The sequence below is a fragment of the Saccopteryx bilineata genome, chromosome 6 (genome assembly GCF_036850765.1).
Source record: "Saccopteryx bilineata isolate mSacBil1 chromosome 6, mSacBil1_pri_phased_curated, whole genome shotgun sequence".
NCBI lineage: Eukaryota > Metazoa > Chordata > Mammalia > Chiroptera > Emballonuridae > Saccopteryx > Saccopteryx bilineata.
In genome coordinates this window covers 50,269,028-50,287,005 of record NC_089495.1, presented here as the reverse complement: position 1 = coordinate 50,287,005, position 17,978 = coordinate 50,269,028, and the positions used below count along the sequence as shown (strand labels likewise).

The 17,978-nt window shown below is 42.4% G+C and overlaps 1 protein-coding gene across 30 annotated transcripts in view; it reads right to left on the bottom strand.

Moving 5' to 3' along the window:
- DOCK9 (dedicator of cytokinesis 9) overlaps positions 1-17,978 on the bottom strand; it is a 345,301-nt gene that overhangs the window by 169,078 nt on the left and 158,245 nt on the right. The window lies entirely within an intron of this gene.

Sequence of the window (17,978 nt, the reverse complement as noted above, 5' to 3'; positions counted from 1 at the left end):
GCTTACCCAAACACCCAGATTAGTAACCAACAGACCTGAGGATAAAATCTAGGGCAGCGGTTCTCAACCTGTGGGTCGCGACCCTGGCGGGGGTCCAACGACCAAAACACAGGGGTATTTTCCGATGGCTTTAGGCGACCCCTGTGTTTTCGTCGTTCGACCCCCGCCAGGGTCACGACCCACAGGTTGAGAACCGCTGATCTAGGGTCTTAGGACTGAATCTTGGTCTTCCCATTAACCTCATCACCCAGAGCACCTACCATCCCTCTAGGTCATTTGTATTTCATTCGGTAACATAAACAGGAGGAAGGTATGAGCAAGCATTGTTTCTTTTGTTTTCTAGTTCTCTGTATGTGGGCTGTGTTTCTTTAGAATACCACTTAATTTGATTTATTTATTTATTTTTTTGGTGACAGAGACAGAGAGAGGGACAGATAGGGACAGACAGACAGGAAGGGAGAGAGATGAGAAGCATCAATTCTTCGTTGTGGCATCTTAGTTGTTCATTGATTGCTTTCTCCTTTGTGCCTTGACCAGAAGGCTACAGCAGAATGAGTGACACCTTGCTCAAGCCTGCGACCTTGAGCTCAAGCCAGTGACCTTGGGCTTCAAGCCAGAGACCTTTGGGCTCAAGCCAGTGACCATAGGGTCATGTCTATGACCCCATGCTCAAGCCACCTACACAGTGCTTAAGCTGGATGAGCCTGCACTCAAGCTGGTGACCTCGGTGCTCCAAACCTGGGTCCTCTACATCCCAGTCCGATGCTCCACCCACTGCACCACCTCCTGGTCAGGCTTTAGAATACCATTTTTAATTGCTAAAGAGATGATACTTTTGTGTGAACCCCTAGCACAGTGAATATGCTTCATGTTAAAACATGTCCACTATTTACATGTTCCAATACACCAATGAACTTTCCTTTCAGGGAACCACGTCCCCTCACATGCCCCTTATCATTCCTGTGTAAGGTTTCACTTATGCATCCAGGAGTATTTCACTCAAATGCACCCACGTTTACCAGTACCACCAGCATGCTGGTTTGGTTCAGAACAGCACTTCTGCTCCTGGAGGCCATCCAAAGTCTTATTTTAAACATACTGGAGCAGAGATGATGCTTTGCACATAAAATGCGAAGCAGATGGGGAAGACCTGAGGAGGACTTCTGACATCAGAGGACTTCGCTGAACTTCATTTGTCCCCTCTGGATTTCATGCACACACTCCAGGTGCTGCTGGCACAAAGCTACTTAAATCCATGCAGGCCACCCTCAGCCGTATCCAGGCTCTGCCAAAAAACCCTTCTAGAAAAAGGCCGAAGTTCAGCAGGACCGTTTCAGATTGGGACCCATAAAGATTATGTACCTGGTAATATGTTAAAAGGCATCTCATTAATCTAAGGCCAAAACCTAGATTTTTGTTTTTTTTTGTTTTTTTTTTCATTTTTCTGAAGCTGGAAACGGGGAGAGACAGTCAGACAGACTCCCGCATGCGCCCGACCGGGATCCACCCGGCACGCCCACCAGGGGCGACGCTCTGCCCAGCAGGGGGCAATGCTCTGCCCATCCTGGGCGTCGCCATGTTGCGACCAGAGCCACTCTAGCGCCTGAGGCAGAGGCCACAGAGCCATCCCCAGCGCCCGGGCCATCTTTGCTCCAATGGAGCCTTGGCTGCGGGAGGGGAAGAGAGAGACAGAGAGGAAAGCGCGGCGGAGGGGTGGAGAAGCAAATGGGCGCTTCTCCTGTGTGCCCTGGCCGGGAATCGAACCCGGGTCCTCCGCACGCTAGGCCGACGCTCTACCGCTGAGCCAACCTGCCAGGGCTAGATTTTTGTTTTTGCATGCATACATACTGTATTTCCCTCTCTTCTATTCCCCTGACCTGCCACTTTGAAATATGCTCATCAGCATATTTACAACCTCAGTAGCAGCTGGTGCTGAGATCCCAAATCCACCCATTTCTTTTATGCATATTAAGTGCCTACCACAGATAAAAAAACCCTGTTGTAGGAATTTTGGAAAATGCAAAGATGAATTTTCTTTTTTTCTTTTTTTTTTTAAACTTTTTTTTTTTTATATGTAACTCAAGTTGTAATTTTTTTTTTTTCAAGAGAGAGACACACACAAAGGGAGAGAGATGAGAAACATCAACTCATGGTTGCATCACTTGAGTTGTTCATTAATTGCTTCTTATATGTGCCTTGACACAGGGGGAGGGTTCAAGCCAAGTCAGTGACCCCTTGCTCAAGCCAACAACCTTGGGCTTCAAGCCAGTGGTCTTTGGGCTTAAGCCAGTGACCTTCGGATTATGTTGATGATCCCATACTCAAGCTGGCGAACTTGGGGTTTTGAACCTGGGACCAGGTCAATGCTCTATCCACTGTGCCACCACCCGTCATGCTCAAGTTGCACTTTTTTTTTTTAATTTTTTTTTTAAATTTATTCATTTTTAGAGAGGACAGAGAGAGGGAGAGAGAGAGACAGAGAAGGAGAGAGAGGAGAGAGAGAAGGGGGGAGGAGCTGGAAGCATCAACTCCCACATGTGCCTTGACCAGGCAAGCCCAGGGTTTTGAACCGGCAACCTCAGCATTTCCAGGTCGACGCTTTATCCACTGTGCCACCACAGGTCAGGCCAAGATGAATTTTCAAAAACCTATGCTTTGTAATAAAAACCCAACAACTATGGTTTGCTACTCTCATAAGATTTTATTTTCTATTTGTAGACAAAGTGGTATCTTAGTTATAAGTAGTTATAATAAAGAATGATATTTAATGAGTACTATAGATAGAGTATAAATAACTCTCCATCTGCTTAAGCTATCTCTGTCATAAGATATCATCTTGGTTTCATTCTTCCTCTATCCATGTGGTATTCACATGAATAAACAATAAACGTGTAACTTAGAAGCGGAGGTGATGCAGTGAGAAAAAATAACCCAGAGCAAGGTGACGAGGGCCAGGAATGCCAAAGGGGGTGGGCGGGTAAGGCAGTGGCAAGGACCTCACTGAGCAGGTAAAATCTGGGAAAAGGTGTGCAGGAGGTAAGGGCCAGCTAATTAAGGACTGTACCAGGCAGAGGGAATAGCGTGAGAAAAGGCCCTAAGGCAGGAGTAGGAGAGGGTCCCTCCCCTCTCCATGGGGCGCAGTGTGGCTGCAGCAGAGTGAGAGGAGGGGGAGGGACAGTGAGTGAGGCAGCAGACAGACAGGATCACAGGGCCTTTCAGACCACGACAGGACCTTCACAGTGCTACTCTGAACACAGGTGTGGTGTCATCTAACCTATCTTTTCCAATGCCACCCCCAATAAGTTCAATTACACTTCTTAAACAATCGCTCTGGCTGCTCTGTCGGGCAGGTTGGAAGAGAGCAAGAACAGAATCCTGAGGCTTAATGGGAAGTTCTTGCATCAACCAAGGCAAGAAAGGGTAAGTAAGGGCTGTGACGGTCACAGCACTGGGAATGGCACTTGATGACATTGTTACCCCATTCCCGTCGTATTCCCCATTGCCTACTTTCCAAACTCTGCTTACTCTCCTCCAAGCTGTACCTCAGCTGGGCCAACCTGAGCCCAATTCACCTCTAAATTTCTCAATATCCAGTTGTCTCTTCGCAGTTCAGAGATAAAACTCTCTCTCCTTCCTGAATTCTTCCCTCAAAGACATTTAATTCCATCCCCACTGACCCCTAAAGTGCCTTGCTTCAAAACACACTCCCATAATATCTTCAATCTCTTCCTCATTCCTGGACTTCCCTCCTTAGCCCATTCTCACGTTTCCCCAATCCTGATAAACAATTCTTGTTATTACTGAGCCAAATAAGTCCTTCTCTCTCCTATTTAGTGCTAGTCTCTGCGCTGCGTTCACCTGATACTTCAGCTCTGGCTAGAATTGGCAAAGGCGTCCTAGTTACCTTTCTCCCCACCTCACCAGCCTGGACTGCATGCCTGTCTGCGCTGTCTACCTGCCCGCCTTCCTCAAACTCCTCTTGCAGCCTTCTAGAATACCTGAGTTTCCTGGTTCTTTTCTTACATTCTGTCTCTGCGTCCCACCCCCACCCGCTTCTTCCCAAGTGAAGGTACTCTCCAAATGGTCCCCGAATGCCCTCTCATGCTCTTCACCTCTTTGGACACCTACTCACGTTTCTGCGGTGAGTCCAGATCAAGAACCCTGGCTTCTCTCTTACACTGAACTTTTGTCATTTCCAACATTTAAAGGACCCAATGTCCTTAGCATCCCAATGTCCCACTACCTCAAACATAACAAATAAATTCCCATGGGACTCCATTTATGTCATGCCATTGGTCACATTCGCCTTCTTATTACTAATATTCATTATCTCCTCTCCTAAGTTTTGAGCAACGTGAAAGCTAAACAATATCATATATTTATTTATACTGCTAAGCATCTCACAAACCCCTTGCACAAGCAGTATAATCATAAACTGTAAGATAAATAAATACAGTCAAGCCAACTGATGAGTCTTATGTGAAAAATAAGCTTTCCATTTTAAGGCATATTTAATCATAAAAGAACAACTGTTTTCTGTAAAAGGCATTGTACTTGAACTAGAATTAAAATACTCATCTCTTGAAGTCCTGGCCAATGTCAATTCAGAAATATTATTTACCCAGATTTTCCACAAAGGTACAATCCTAGCTACTTACATTGTTGCCCACTGAACTGACTGATAAAAATTTCGAGGAATTTATCAAAAGAACACTTTTGAATAAAGAGCCCAAAACAAGTACTGAGATTATTTTTTTGGCAGCAAATAATGAAAAGTGAGGACCCTGTAGAAAAAAAAAATCATTCTCAGAAAAGCAGATGGGAAATGAGATCAGAGACTTCCAGACCCTTTGTAAATAGCAGGGCCTGGCTTCCTTTTCAGGTCAGTGGTTTGTAGATCATTATCAGTCTTATGTAAGTAGAAGAGGAAAAGAAACAGAGGAAAAATAAAAATCAGGATGTTATTTAAAGGAAAATGGATTAAACACATTTTTCTATACAATGCTGAGAACACTAGGATTCTCCTGTATCTAAACATTTTCAAAAGTAAAAATTTCTAGGATTGCCAATTATTAATAATCCTTGCTTTGTACTCCCATCTTTCCTTTGAAATTATTTTCCTAAGAGATCTGACATTGATAATACACCATGAAATAAGAGGAGAAAGAGCACCTGAGAAATCACTACTCACCCTTACTTCACACGTGGCTTTAAGGATGACAACAATTTCACACTCATGTAGCACAGAAATGATGTAACATGCTCTTTAAAAAAGTGCTAAAATAACCATATAAAATTTACCAGCTTAACCATTTTTTAGGTAATACAGCTTAGTGGCATTATTATTGTTGTGCAACCATCACCACCATCTATCCAAAGAACTCTTTTCCTCTTGCAAAATTCAAACTCTGTACCCATTTTACAATAATTCCCTACTCCCTCTTTCCCCAGCCCTGGTGATCACCATTCTACTTTCTATCTATGAATTGACTGTTCTGGGTACCTCATATAAGTGGATCACAAAACATTTGTCTTATTTTGATGTCTTATTTCACTTAGCATAATGTCCTCAAAGCTTATCCATGCTTTAACATGTATCAGAATGTCCTTCTATTTTAAAGCTGTATAGCACAAACTTGTCATCTCTTAAGCAACAAATCAACTTATATATTTCTTGATCGAAAATGTAAAGGTGGGCCCTGGCCGGTTGGCTCAGCAGTAGAGCGTCGGCCTGGCATGCGGGGGACCCGGGTTCAATTCCCGGCCAGGGCACATAGGAGAAGCGCCCATTTGCTTCTCCACCCACCCCCTCCTTCCTCTCTGTCTCTCTCTTCCCCTCCCGCAGCCAAGGTTCCATCGGAGCAAAGATGGCCTGGGCGCTGGGGATGGCTCCTTGGCCTCTGCCCCAGGCGCTAGAGTGGCTCTGGTCGAGGCAGAGCGACGCCCCGGAGGGGCAGAGCATTGCCCCCTGGTGGGCAGAGCGTTGCCCCTGGTGGGCGTGCCGGGTGGATCCCGGTAGGGCGCATGCGGGAGTCTGTCTGACTGTCTCTCCCCATTTCCAGCTTCAGAAAAATACAAAAAAAAAAAAAAAAAAGAAAAGAAAAGAAAACGTAAAGGTTATCATCTCTAATTGCCCAGTAAAATTCACCTACAATGTAGGCATGGAAAAGTTCTCAGAATAAAGGTTCATTAGCCACCAGAAAGTGTATGCCTTTTAAGATGGTTTCACCTCCATTCTCTTATTTCAGAAATTAATTTCTGCCAAACCAAATCTCTGATCAGGCAAAAAGTTTTATGAATCTAGTCACTTTCATTTCCACATGTGCTCAATGGCATTCATATTTGCTTCCTGAATCACAGAAAACCACCTAATATTCACAATAATTTTACTAATTTTATTTTATTTTATTTTACTTGGCAACGAAGATGGGATCCGAACCCTAATTTCACTAATTTTAAATGAAGCTAAAAGTATCCAACTCTACTACTCAGTGTGTAGATGTGGATGAGGAGGTGGCGGGCAGGTGGGAGGCCGGAGAGGCACAGACACCCCACCTACGCCTTTGCCTTCCTCGGGGCCACAGCATGGTGGAGACACTTGAGCACAAAAGGCGTAAGAAGCTATTAGTGAAAAGCCCTGTGTACTCAGGTTAATGTACACTGTGTAAGAGACGAAGCATCAGCAGAAATAAGAGGATGGGGAGAAAAGATCATGGTGGGATTTGAAATGTCCTCAGAGGGTGAGATAGCTCCAGAAGGATAAAAAAGAAGAGATCTTGTTGGTAAGGACAACCATGAAGCCACGGCACAGGAAGAACAAAACAGACCCCAAGGGTCCGATCCTGAAAAAAAGAAGTGTAGTAGGCTAGTAAGGGTTATATTAGCCACGGCATGCCGTCTCTGGCCATGGATAAATGTTACTTCATAAATACTCTGATGGCTGAGAATTGTCCTTTTGTTTTTTAAAATCCACAATTACTTCATGTCTGTTGAGTTTTATCCCCCCCCTTAGGCAATTACATCCCCAAAACAAATCTCTCCATAGACTCATTTTCAGATAAGACTGAGATATCCTTAGGAGCTGACCAATATCAACACACGTCCTACTCAAGAACTGTACAACTGTATCATCACTATCCACATTCAGATTTTAGTAAATTACCATTCTGAATATCTCTGACAGAACTTCACATAAAGCTCTATTATTTTAATAGTTAACTAATATTGTTTAACTAGTAAGTGTAGTACTGCAAATCAACCCCCACCATGCATTAAGCTTACTATAACCCATCAGGCAGCCAACTTGCTATGTTGTTCTGTGAGTAATAAAATACTTTCCCCTAATGTGTTCCTCTGCCTCTAATAGCACAACAGAAATTCTGTTCCTATAATACCTAAAAAAACATGGACAGACAGAAGGAATCTGTGACACTGCTACGACATTCTCCTTATTCAGCTAGCTAGTCAGTTATTAAAATTACCAAGATAAACTGGCAGGAAAATGCTTTGTAAATGGCCTTGCTTGATTAAAAATGGGAGTCTCCAGAAAAACAAGTAGCAGCATCTAAACTTCAATGGGGACCATCACATTTACTGTGATGGGGTTCATACGTGAAATTCAAGCTCCTTAATCTTTGGAAACTTCCCAAACACAAAAAATAACACTTATTCATTCGATTTTGGCCAGCAAAATGTGAATTCTTTGCCTTTCCTAGAATATCTGTGACCGGTATCCCTAGAGAAGTAGTTATAGCAGAAAAGAATAAAGAAGTTTTTCTCAAAGTTTCAATCATTTGATTCAAGAACTGTTTAAACATCTAGGATAAAAGATGAAACTAAATTAACCATATTTTTCCTTAGATTTGTTTGTTTCCTAAGCAACTTTATATCTCAGGACTATAGATACAACTTTACAATTTAGGTTGCAAAACTTGAAATAACTTAGGTACTCTAATGAATACCAAGAAGAGTACATACTTCATGCTCAGAGAAACTTGAGATAACCTTTAACTTCCTCATAGCACACCACAGGAAAAATATGTCAACATGGATTGCAATTTGTAATCATCTGATTAAATTCTCATGATAATTTGTTGCCAAAATCTCAAGCAAGAGGCATCATTCTGAGGTTTCCATTTATTTGTCTTTTATCTGGGTAGTCTATTCATGCAGTGAAGTTTCCAAAGCATTGTATTTTTAGGCATGATTTGAAACCATTCATCAGTGGAACACACTTGGGCAGCAGCCTCACACTGATGGTCAATTTCACTTCCATGGCAATCCTTACTTTTCAGGAAAGAACTAAAAAACAATGATTTTCTCCATATGTGCCACTAACAAGTTAGAACATCTATGAAAATCCTCAGCCTTGTTGTAAACTAAAGTCTCAAATTTGGTGGGGAAAGAAAGCATTAAAGAATATAATTTAAGAGAGGGAAAATGGTGACAGAGTAGGCAGATGTTACAACTCCCACCTCCCAGAACCAAAGTGATTACAACTTAACTTAGGAACAATCATCTTGAAAAACCAACTTTGGACTAAACTAAGAGACATCTAAAACCAAGCATCACCGAAGGAACCACACTGAGCTGGTAGGAGAGGCAGAGATAAAGAAAGGGCTGTCCCGCTCCCAGAGCTAGAGGCGGCCCAGAGGGTCTCTCATCATGGGGTAGGTTGCCCGGAGAGTGGTGGGTCCTAAGCTACAGGACTGGAACCCCATCCTGGAGCCCCAGAGACTAGAGGAGGCATACAGACAGTATTCAGCTGAAAGAAGAGCTGGGTTACTGTTTGCAAGAGGGAGACAGAACTCTCAGACACAGGCTCAGTAGTAAAGGGACCATGCAGAAGATCTCGTTCACAGCCACTTACCTGGGGATCCAGGAGCGGGGAGCACCGAGAGGACTGGAGTTGCAAGAGAAAAGTGTAGTCTCGGAGGCACAGGGAGAGACTGTGGGGGACAGCCACCCTGACCCCTGTACTGGGTCACTCCCCAAACCTAAAGTGGACATTTTTCCTGGGAGAACCAGGCCAGCAAAGAGAAGAAATTACCCCACCCACCAGAAGCTTTCTTGCTCCAGTCAGTGCAGAGAGACACTTAGAAGCAGAGGGCACATCAAGAACACAGGTTTTGAGTGCTGAGGTCTGGGCTACATGCTCCCCCCCCCCTGCTGAGTACCCACCGAAGGGCGAAAGGGCCTGGCTGCAGAGGCAGCCATGGTGCTGGGCCCTAGCGGCGGCCAGGGGCAGAGCCCAGTGAAGCAGCCTGTGCAGTGCGGTGGGGGGCAGAGCCCGGAGAGGCCTTCTGCACGCCCGTAGGGTGGTGGAACCCTGTAGGGAGAGGTGTCCCTTGCGCAGGTGCGAGGCAGACCCCAGCGGGGCAAGGCGTCCCATGCACCTGCGGGGGGCAGAGCACAGCAAGGGGTCCTGTGCACCCATGGGGAGCAGAGCCAGGAGGCCCAGCAGCGACGAGGGGCAGAGATCAGAGAGGCGGACCCTGGAGAGGCAGCCCGAGCCACCGCAGTGTGCAGAGCCCAGCCAGGCAAGGAGCCCCCTGCACCCATGGAGCAGCCTGAGCTGCGGCCCACGAGCCCCTATCGGTGCCTGAGTGCCCAAGGAGGTGGAGGCAGTAGGGGGCCACACACACTGGCCAAGGGTAAATAAAAGCCAGCCTAGGAGTGCAGTTGATATTTACAATGGCATCCGGGCCGAGCAGAGGGAGCCACAAATTCTGGATCACCTGTAGCTCCAAGATCGTTGCTAAAGGCCAGGCAAAAGCAGTGACACTCACTGATCTGCACCAGGTTCTGGCCAGGGAGGTCCAGGGCTGGTACATCCAGAGGCCAGATATGGAGAGCATCAGCTCAGGATGCTCTAACTACCATAGTTAGAGTGGTACCTTAAGGAAAGGCTCCTCACACCTGAACCAGCTAAGGCATAGAAAATGTTGTCACAAACAGCAAAAAGAGCAGTAGCAGCAGACAAGTAGCCCACAGCGGAATACAAACAGACAACCCATGAAGATCGAGAAACAACACAACTGAAACCTTGAGGCAGACAACACCAACCCTATACTCAGCTAGCTACACAAACAACACATCCAAAGGATCCGTCTATACAGACACAAAATGGGAAGACAGAGAAATGCAATTCAAATGAATCAACAAGAGAAATCCCCAGAAAAAGAACGGAATGAGATGAACTAACCAATATACCAGATGCAGAGTTTAGAATAATGATTGTTAGGATTCTCAAGGATCTTAGAGCAACAATAGAAGGAAAAAATGAGCACCTAAACAAAGAGATAGCAAGCATCAAAAAGGACACTGAAATAATAAAAAAAAAATCAGGAGAAATGACAACAATATCAGAAATGAAGACTACACTAGAAATGACAAACACAATATCAGAAATGAAGGCTACACTAGAATGAATTAAAAGCAGCCTGGATAAAGCAGAAGAACAAATCAGAGATTTAGAGGACAAGATAAATGAAAGCATGGAAGCTGAACAGCCAAAAAAAAAAAAAAAGAGGATCAAAAAGTCTGAGGAAAATCTAAGACAGCTCTGTGACAATATAAAGAGAAACAACATCCGCATATAGGGGTTCCTGAAGGAAAAGAGAAAAGATAGAGAACCTGATTGAAGAAATCATAGCTGAAAACTTCCATAAATTGATGCAGGAAAAAGTTACACAAGTTCAAGAAGCACAGAGAATCTCATAAAAATGGAACCCAAAGAGACCTACACCAAGACACATAATAATTAAAATACCAAAGCTAAGAGATAGAATATGAAAAGCTGCATGAGAAAAGCAGTGAATCGCCTAAACAGTAGCCCCCATAAGGATGACATCCGACTTTTCAACTAAAAACACTTGAGGCCAGAAGGGAATGGCAAGAAATATTCAAAGTAATGCAGAACAAGAGCCTACAACCAAGTTTTCTTTATCCAGCAAGGCTATCATTTAAAATTGAAGGAGAAATAAAAAGCTTCCCAGAAAAAAACCCCTCAAGGAATTCATTACAACTAAACACATGCTGCAAGAAATGATAAGGCGTCTGCTGAAAATAGAACAAGGGGGGGGGGGGAAATCTAGTAAAAGAGGAATGTAGATTTAAAGAATAAAATGGCAATAAACAACTACATATCAATAATAACCTTAAATGTAAATGGCTTAAATGCTCCTATCAAAAGACATACGGTAGCTGCATGAATAAGAAAATAGGACCCGTACATATGCTATCTACAAGAGAGCCACCTCAAAACAAAAGATACACATAGATTAAAAAGTAAAGGGATGGAAAAAAAATATTTCATGCAAATGGAAATGAAAAAAAAAGCTGCGGTAGAAATACTTATATCTGACAAAATACACTTTAAAACAAAGGCTATAGTAAGGGGTAAAGAAGATCACTACATAATGATAAAGGGAGTAATCCAACAGGAAGATATAACTATTATAAATATCAATGCACCTAGTATAGGAGCACCTAAATATATAAAGCAGATTTTGATGGACATAAAGGGTGAGATCAACAGCAATACTATAATAGTAGAGGATTTCAATACCCCACTTACATAACTGGATAGATCCTCAAGAAAGAAAATTAACAAAGAAACAGCAGACTTAAAGGACACACTAGATCAACTGGATTTAATAGATATCATCAGAACCTTTCACCCTAAAGCACCAGAATATAATTCTTTTCAACTGCTCGTGGTACATTCTCTAGGATAGACCACACGTAAGGACACAAAATGAATCTCAATAAATTTAAGAAGACTGAATCATATCAATCATCTTCTCTGATCACAATGGCATGAAACTAGAAATCGACTACAATAGAAAAACTGAAAAACACTCAAACGCTTGGAAACTAAATAGCATGTTATTAATTAATGAATGGGTTAACAATGAGATCAAGGAAGAAATAAAAAATTTCCTTGAAACAAATGAAAATGAACATACAACAACTCAAAATTTATGGGACAAAGCAAAGGCAGTCCTCAGAGGGAAGTTCATAGCATTAAAGACATACCTTAAGAAGCTAGAAAAAGCTCAAATAAACAACTTAACCCTGCATCTAAAATAACTTGAAAAAGAACAGCAAGTAAAGCCCAGAGGAAGTAGAAGGAAAGAAATAATAAAGATCAGAGCAGAAATAAATGACATAAAGGCTAAAAAAAAATACAGAGGATCGATGAAACCAAGAAATGGTTCTTTGAAAAGGTAAGAAAGATTGATGAACCTTTAACCAGACTCACCAAGAGCAAAAGAGAGAGGACTCAAATAAATAAAATTAGAAATGAGTAGAGAAGTAACAACTGACACAGCAGAAATACAAAGGATTTTAAGAAAATACTATGAAGAACTATATGCCAAAAAATTAGACAACCTAGATGAAATGGACAAATTCCTTGAAACATATAATCTTTCAAAAATCAATCTGGGGCCCTGGCCGGTTGGCTCAGCGGTGGAGCGTCAGCCTGGCGTGCGGGGGACCCGGGTTCGATTCCCGGCCAGGGCACACGGGAGAGGCGCCCATTTGCTTCTCCATCCACCCCCTCCTCCTTCCTCTCTGTCTCTCTCTTCCCCTCCCGCAGCCGGGGCTCCATTGGAGCGGAGGTGGCCCGGGCGCTGGGGATGGCTCCTTGGCCTCTGCCCCGGGCACTGGAGTGGCTCTGGTCACGGTGGAGCGACGCCCCGGAGGGGCAGAGCATCGCCCCCTGGTGGGCAGAGTGTCGCCCCTGGTGAGCATGCCGGGTGGATCCCGGTCGGGTGCATGCGGGAATCTGTCTGACTGTCTCTTCCTGTTTCCAGCTTCAGAAAAATAAAAAAATAAAAAAATAAATCAATCTGGAAGAATCAGAAAACCTAAACAGACCGATTACAACAAATGAGATTGAAACAGTTATCAAAAAACTCCCAACAAACAAAAGCCCTGGGCCAGATGGCTTCACAGGTGAATTCTACCAAATATTTAAAGAAGAACTAACTCCTATCCTTCTTAAGCTATTTCAAAAAATTCAAAAGGAGGGAAGACTTCCAAGCTCCTTTTATGAGGCGAGCATAATTCTGATTACAAAACCAGGCAAAGACAATACTAAGAAAGAAAACTATAGGCCAATATCTCTGAAGAATTTAGATGCTAAAATTCTCAACAAAATATTATTAGCAAACCAGACCCAGCAATACATGAAAAAAATCATACATCATGATCAAGTGAGATTTATTCTGGGGAGGCAAGGCTGGTACAATATTCGCAAATCAATCAACGTGATTCATCACATAAACAAACGAAAGGAGAAAAAACACATGATAATTTCAATAAGATGCAGAAAAAGCATTTGATAAAATCCAGTACCCATTCATGATCAAAACTCTCAGCAAAGTGGGAATACAGGGAACATACCTCAACATGATAAAGGCCATCTATGACATATCCACAGCCAACATCAGACTCAATGGGCAAAAATTAAAAGCAATCCCCTTAAGATCAGGAACAAGGCAGGGGTGCCCCCTTTCACCACTCTATTCAACATAGTTCTAGAAGTCCTAACCACAGCAGTCAGACAAGAAGAAATAAAAGGCATCCAAAATGGAAAAGAAAAAGTAAAACTATCATTATTTGCTGATGATATGATACTGTACATAGAAAACCCTAAAGTCTCAGTCAAAAAACTACTGGACCTATTAAATGAATTCAGCAAGGTGGCAGGATATAAAATTAATATTCAGAAATCAGATGCATTTTTATACATCAACAATCAACTGTCTGAAGGAGAAATTAAAAAAACAATCCCCTTCACTACTGCAACAAAAAAAAATAAAGTACCTAGAAGTAAATTTAACCAAGGTGGTTAAAGACTTGTACTCAAAAATTATAAAACATTGATAAAAGAAATCAAGAAAGACACAACAAACAAGTGAAAACATATACCGTGTTCATGGATAGAAGAATAAACATCATTAAAATGTCTATATTACCCAAAGCAATTTATAAATTCAATGCAATTCCTATTAAAATACCAATGACATACTTTAAAGCTATAGAAACAAATATTTCAAAAATTTATATGGAACCAAAAAAGAACACAAATAGCCTCAGCAATCTTGAAAAGGAAGAATAAAGCGGGAGGTATCACACTTCCTGATATCAAGTTAAACTACAAGGCCATTGTACTCAAAACAGCTTGGTACTGGCATAAGAACAGGCATACAGATCATTAGAACAGAACAGAGAACCCAGAAATAAACCCACAACTTTATGGTCAACTGATATTTGACAAAGGAGATAAGAGCATACAGTGGAGTAAAGACAGTCTCTTTAACAAATGGTGTTGGGAAAATTGGACAGCTACCTGCAAAAAAATGAAACTAGACCACCAACTTACACCATTCACAAAAATAAACTCAAAATGGATAAAAGACTTAAATGTAAGTCATGAAACCATAAGCATCTTAGAACATAGGCAGTAAGCTCTCTGACATCTCTCACAACAATATATTTGCTGATTTATATCCATGGGCAAGTGAAACAAAAGACAGGATAAACAAATGGGACCTTATCAAACTAAAAAGCTTCTGCACAGCTAAAGACAATATGAACAAAATAAAAAGACAAACTACACAATGGCAGAACATATTTGACAATACGTCTGATAAGGGGTTAATAACCAAAATTTATAAAGAACTAGTAAAACTCAACACAAGGAAGATAAACAATCCAATCAGAAAATTGGCAAAAGAAATGAATAGACACTTCTCCAAAGAGGACATACAGATGGCCAATAGGCATATAAAAAATGTTGAACATCACTAATCATTAGCGAAATGCAAATTAAAACCACAATGAATTATCACCTCACACCAGTCAGAATGGCACTCATTAACAAAACAACACAGAATAGTGCTGGCGAGGATGTGGAGAAAAGGGAATCCTCCTGTACTGCTGGTGGGAATGCAGACTGGTGCAGCCACTGTGGAAAACAGTATGGAGATTCCTCAAAAAATTAAAAAGCAAACTGCCTTTTGACCCAGCCATCCCACTTTTAGGAATATCCTAAGAACAGCAAATCACTGATTCTAAAGAAGAAATGCAGCCCCATGTTTATAGCAGCATTGTTCACAATAGCCAAGATCTGGAAACAGCCCAAGTGTCCATCAGTAGATGAGTAGATTAAAAAGCTGTGGTACAATTGAACAGAATTGAGAGCCCAGAAATAAAACCACATATATATGGTCAAATAATCTTTGATAAAAGGGGCCAACAACACACAATGGAGAAAAGAAAGCCTCTTCAATAAATGGTGCTGGCCTAGCGTGCGGAGGACCCGGGTTCGATTCCGGCCAGGGCACACAGGAGAAGCGCCCATTTGCTTCTCCACCCCTCCGCCGCGCTTTCCTCTCTGTCTCTCTCTTCCCCTCCCGCAGCCGAGGCTCCATTGGAGCAAAGATGGCCCGGGCGCTGGGGATGGCTCTGTGGCCTCTGCCTCAGGCGCTAGAGTGGCTCTGGTCGCAACATGGCGACGCCCAGGATGGGTAGAGCATCGCCCCCTGGTGGGCAGAGCGTCGCCCCATGGTGGGCGTGCCGGGTGGATCCCGGTCCGGTGCATATGGGAGTCTGTCTGACTGTCTCTCCCTGTTTCCAGTTTCAGAAAAATGAAAAAAAAAAATGGTGCTGGGAAAACTGGAAAGCCACATGCAAAAGAATGAAACTTGACTACAGTTTGTCCCCTTGTACTAGAATTAATTCAAAATGAATAAAAGACCTAAATATAAGACCTGAAAGAATAAATTACATAGAAGAAAACATAGGTACTAAACGCATAGATCTTGGCCATAAAGAGCAATTTATGAATTTGACTCCAAAGGCAAGGGAAGTGAAGGCAAAGATAAATGAATGGGACCACATCAGACTAAGAAGTTTCTGCACAGCACGAGAAACTGACAACAAAATAAACAGCCAACTAAATGGGAGATGATATTTTCAAACAACAGCACAGATAAGAGCCTAATATCCAAAATATACAAAGAACTCACAAACTCAACAACAAACAATCCAAAAAAAAAAAAAGGGAAGAGGACATGAACAGACACTTCTCCCAGGAAGAAATACAAATGGCCAACAGATACATGAAAAGGTGCTCATCTTCACTAGCTATTAGAGAAATGCAAATCAAAACTACAATGAGATACCACCTCAAACCTGTTAGATTAGCTATTATCAACAAGACAGGTAATAGCAAGTGTTGGAGAGGCTGTGGAGAAAAAGGAACCCTCATACACTGTTGGTGGGAATGTAAAGTAGTACATCCATTATGGAAAAAAGTATGTTGGTTCCTCAAAAAATTAAGAATAGAACTACCACATGATCTAGCAATCCCTGTACTGGGTATATACCCCTAAACTCAAAATCATTGGTACATAAAGACACATGCAGCCCCATGCTCACTGCAGCACTGTTCTCAGTGGCCAAGATATGGAAACAACCAAAAAGCCCTTTAATAGATGAACGGATAAAGAAGATGTGGTACGTATATACTATGGAATACTACTCAGCCATAAAAAATGATGACATCGGATCATTTACGACAACATGGATGGACCTTGATAACTTTATACTAAGTGAAATAAGTAAATCAGAAAAAACTAAGAACTATATGATCCCATACATAGGTGGGACACAGAAATGAGGCTCAGGGACATGGATAAGAGTGTAGTGATTACCAGCGGGAGGGGAAGGGAGGAGAGGGATGGAGTGGGGGGTGGGGAGGGGCACAAAAAAAACCAGATAGAAGGTGAAGAAGACAGTTTGACTTTGGGTGATGGGTATACAACATAATCAAATGTCAAAATGACCTGGAGATGTTTTCTCTGAATCTATGTACTCTAATTGACCAATGTCACCCTGTTAAAATTGTCTTTAAAAAAAAAAATGTGGTACACATACATAATGGAATACTATGGGGCCACAAAAAAGAAGGAAATCTTACCTTTTGCGACAACATGGATGGACCTGGAAACTGTTATGTTAAGTGAAATAAGCCAGGCAGAGAAAGAAAAATATCATATGACCTCACTCATATGAGGAATCCAATGAACATTGTGAACTAAGGAATGGAACAGAGGCAGAGGCGGGATCAAAGGGACCAGACGGAAAGGGAATGAGAAGATGGGATCAAAAAACTGAAAGAGATTGGTGAAATTATATATACATAACAGCGTTATAGAGAGCAGAAAAGCAAACCCTGGCGGGAAGGGGGCAGGGCGTAGCGAGGAGGGGGTTAAGGGGGATGTTGAGGGGAACCCGGGGGGGGGGGGGCGATGTATTCAGTGGGACAGTTGAATCTATGTAATGATATATTAAAATCAATAAAAAAAAGAATATAATTTAAATGTAATTAACATGGAAATTTCTAAAGACAGTGTAGTAGGAACAGAACTATACATAGTAGGTTATGTATTGGGGGAGACATTAGAAGAAGGTTGTGGGAAGGCTTTTAATGTCAAGTATTTCAATAGTGCCTGTTGGTTTGTTTACAAGTATGTAGTACTTTTTCAATTAAACAACAAAGAATCAATGAAATTAAAAAAAAAACCTAAGCTCTACTCATAAAAGACAGGGCTTAGACAGCAACAGCATCAGGTAGAGAAGCATCAAGGTAGAGAAGAAGGAAGCGCCAAGATGAGGTTGAACCTCCAAACAGACTGAGGTAACTCTAAGTTAGCAGGTATCTAACACCACCGTAAGGGGTTCCTGGAGGAAGAATGTGTCTCACTCCTCACTAGCCTCAAAGTTCCTGTGAGTCACTCAGCCACATGCCATAATCCTGGTCAGCTTCTAGCAACAATCAACTGCAACTCATAGCAACAGCTGTGCTGAGTCCTCTGCTGGCAGCTGAGCTCCAAAAGAACAGCACCTGGCACTGCACCAGAGAGGGAGGCGTCAGGAAACACCTGGTTACCTCCAGACCC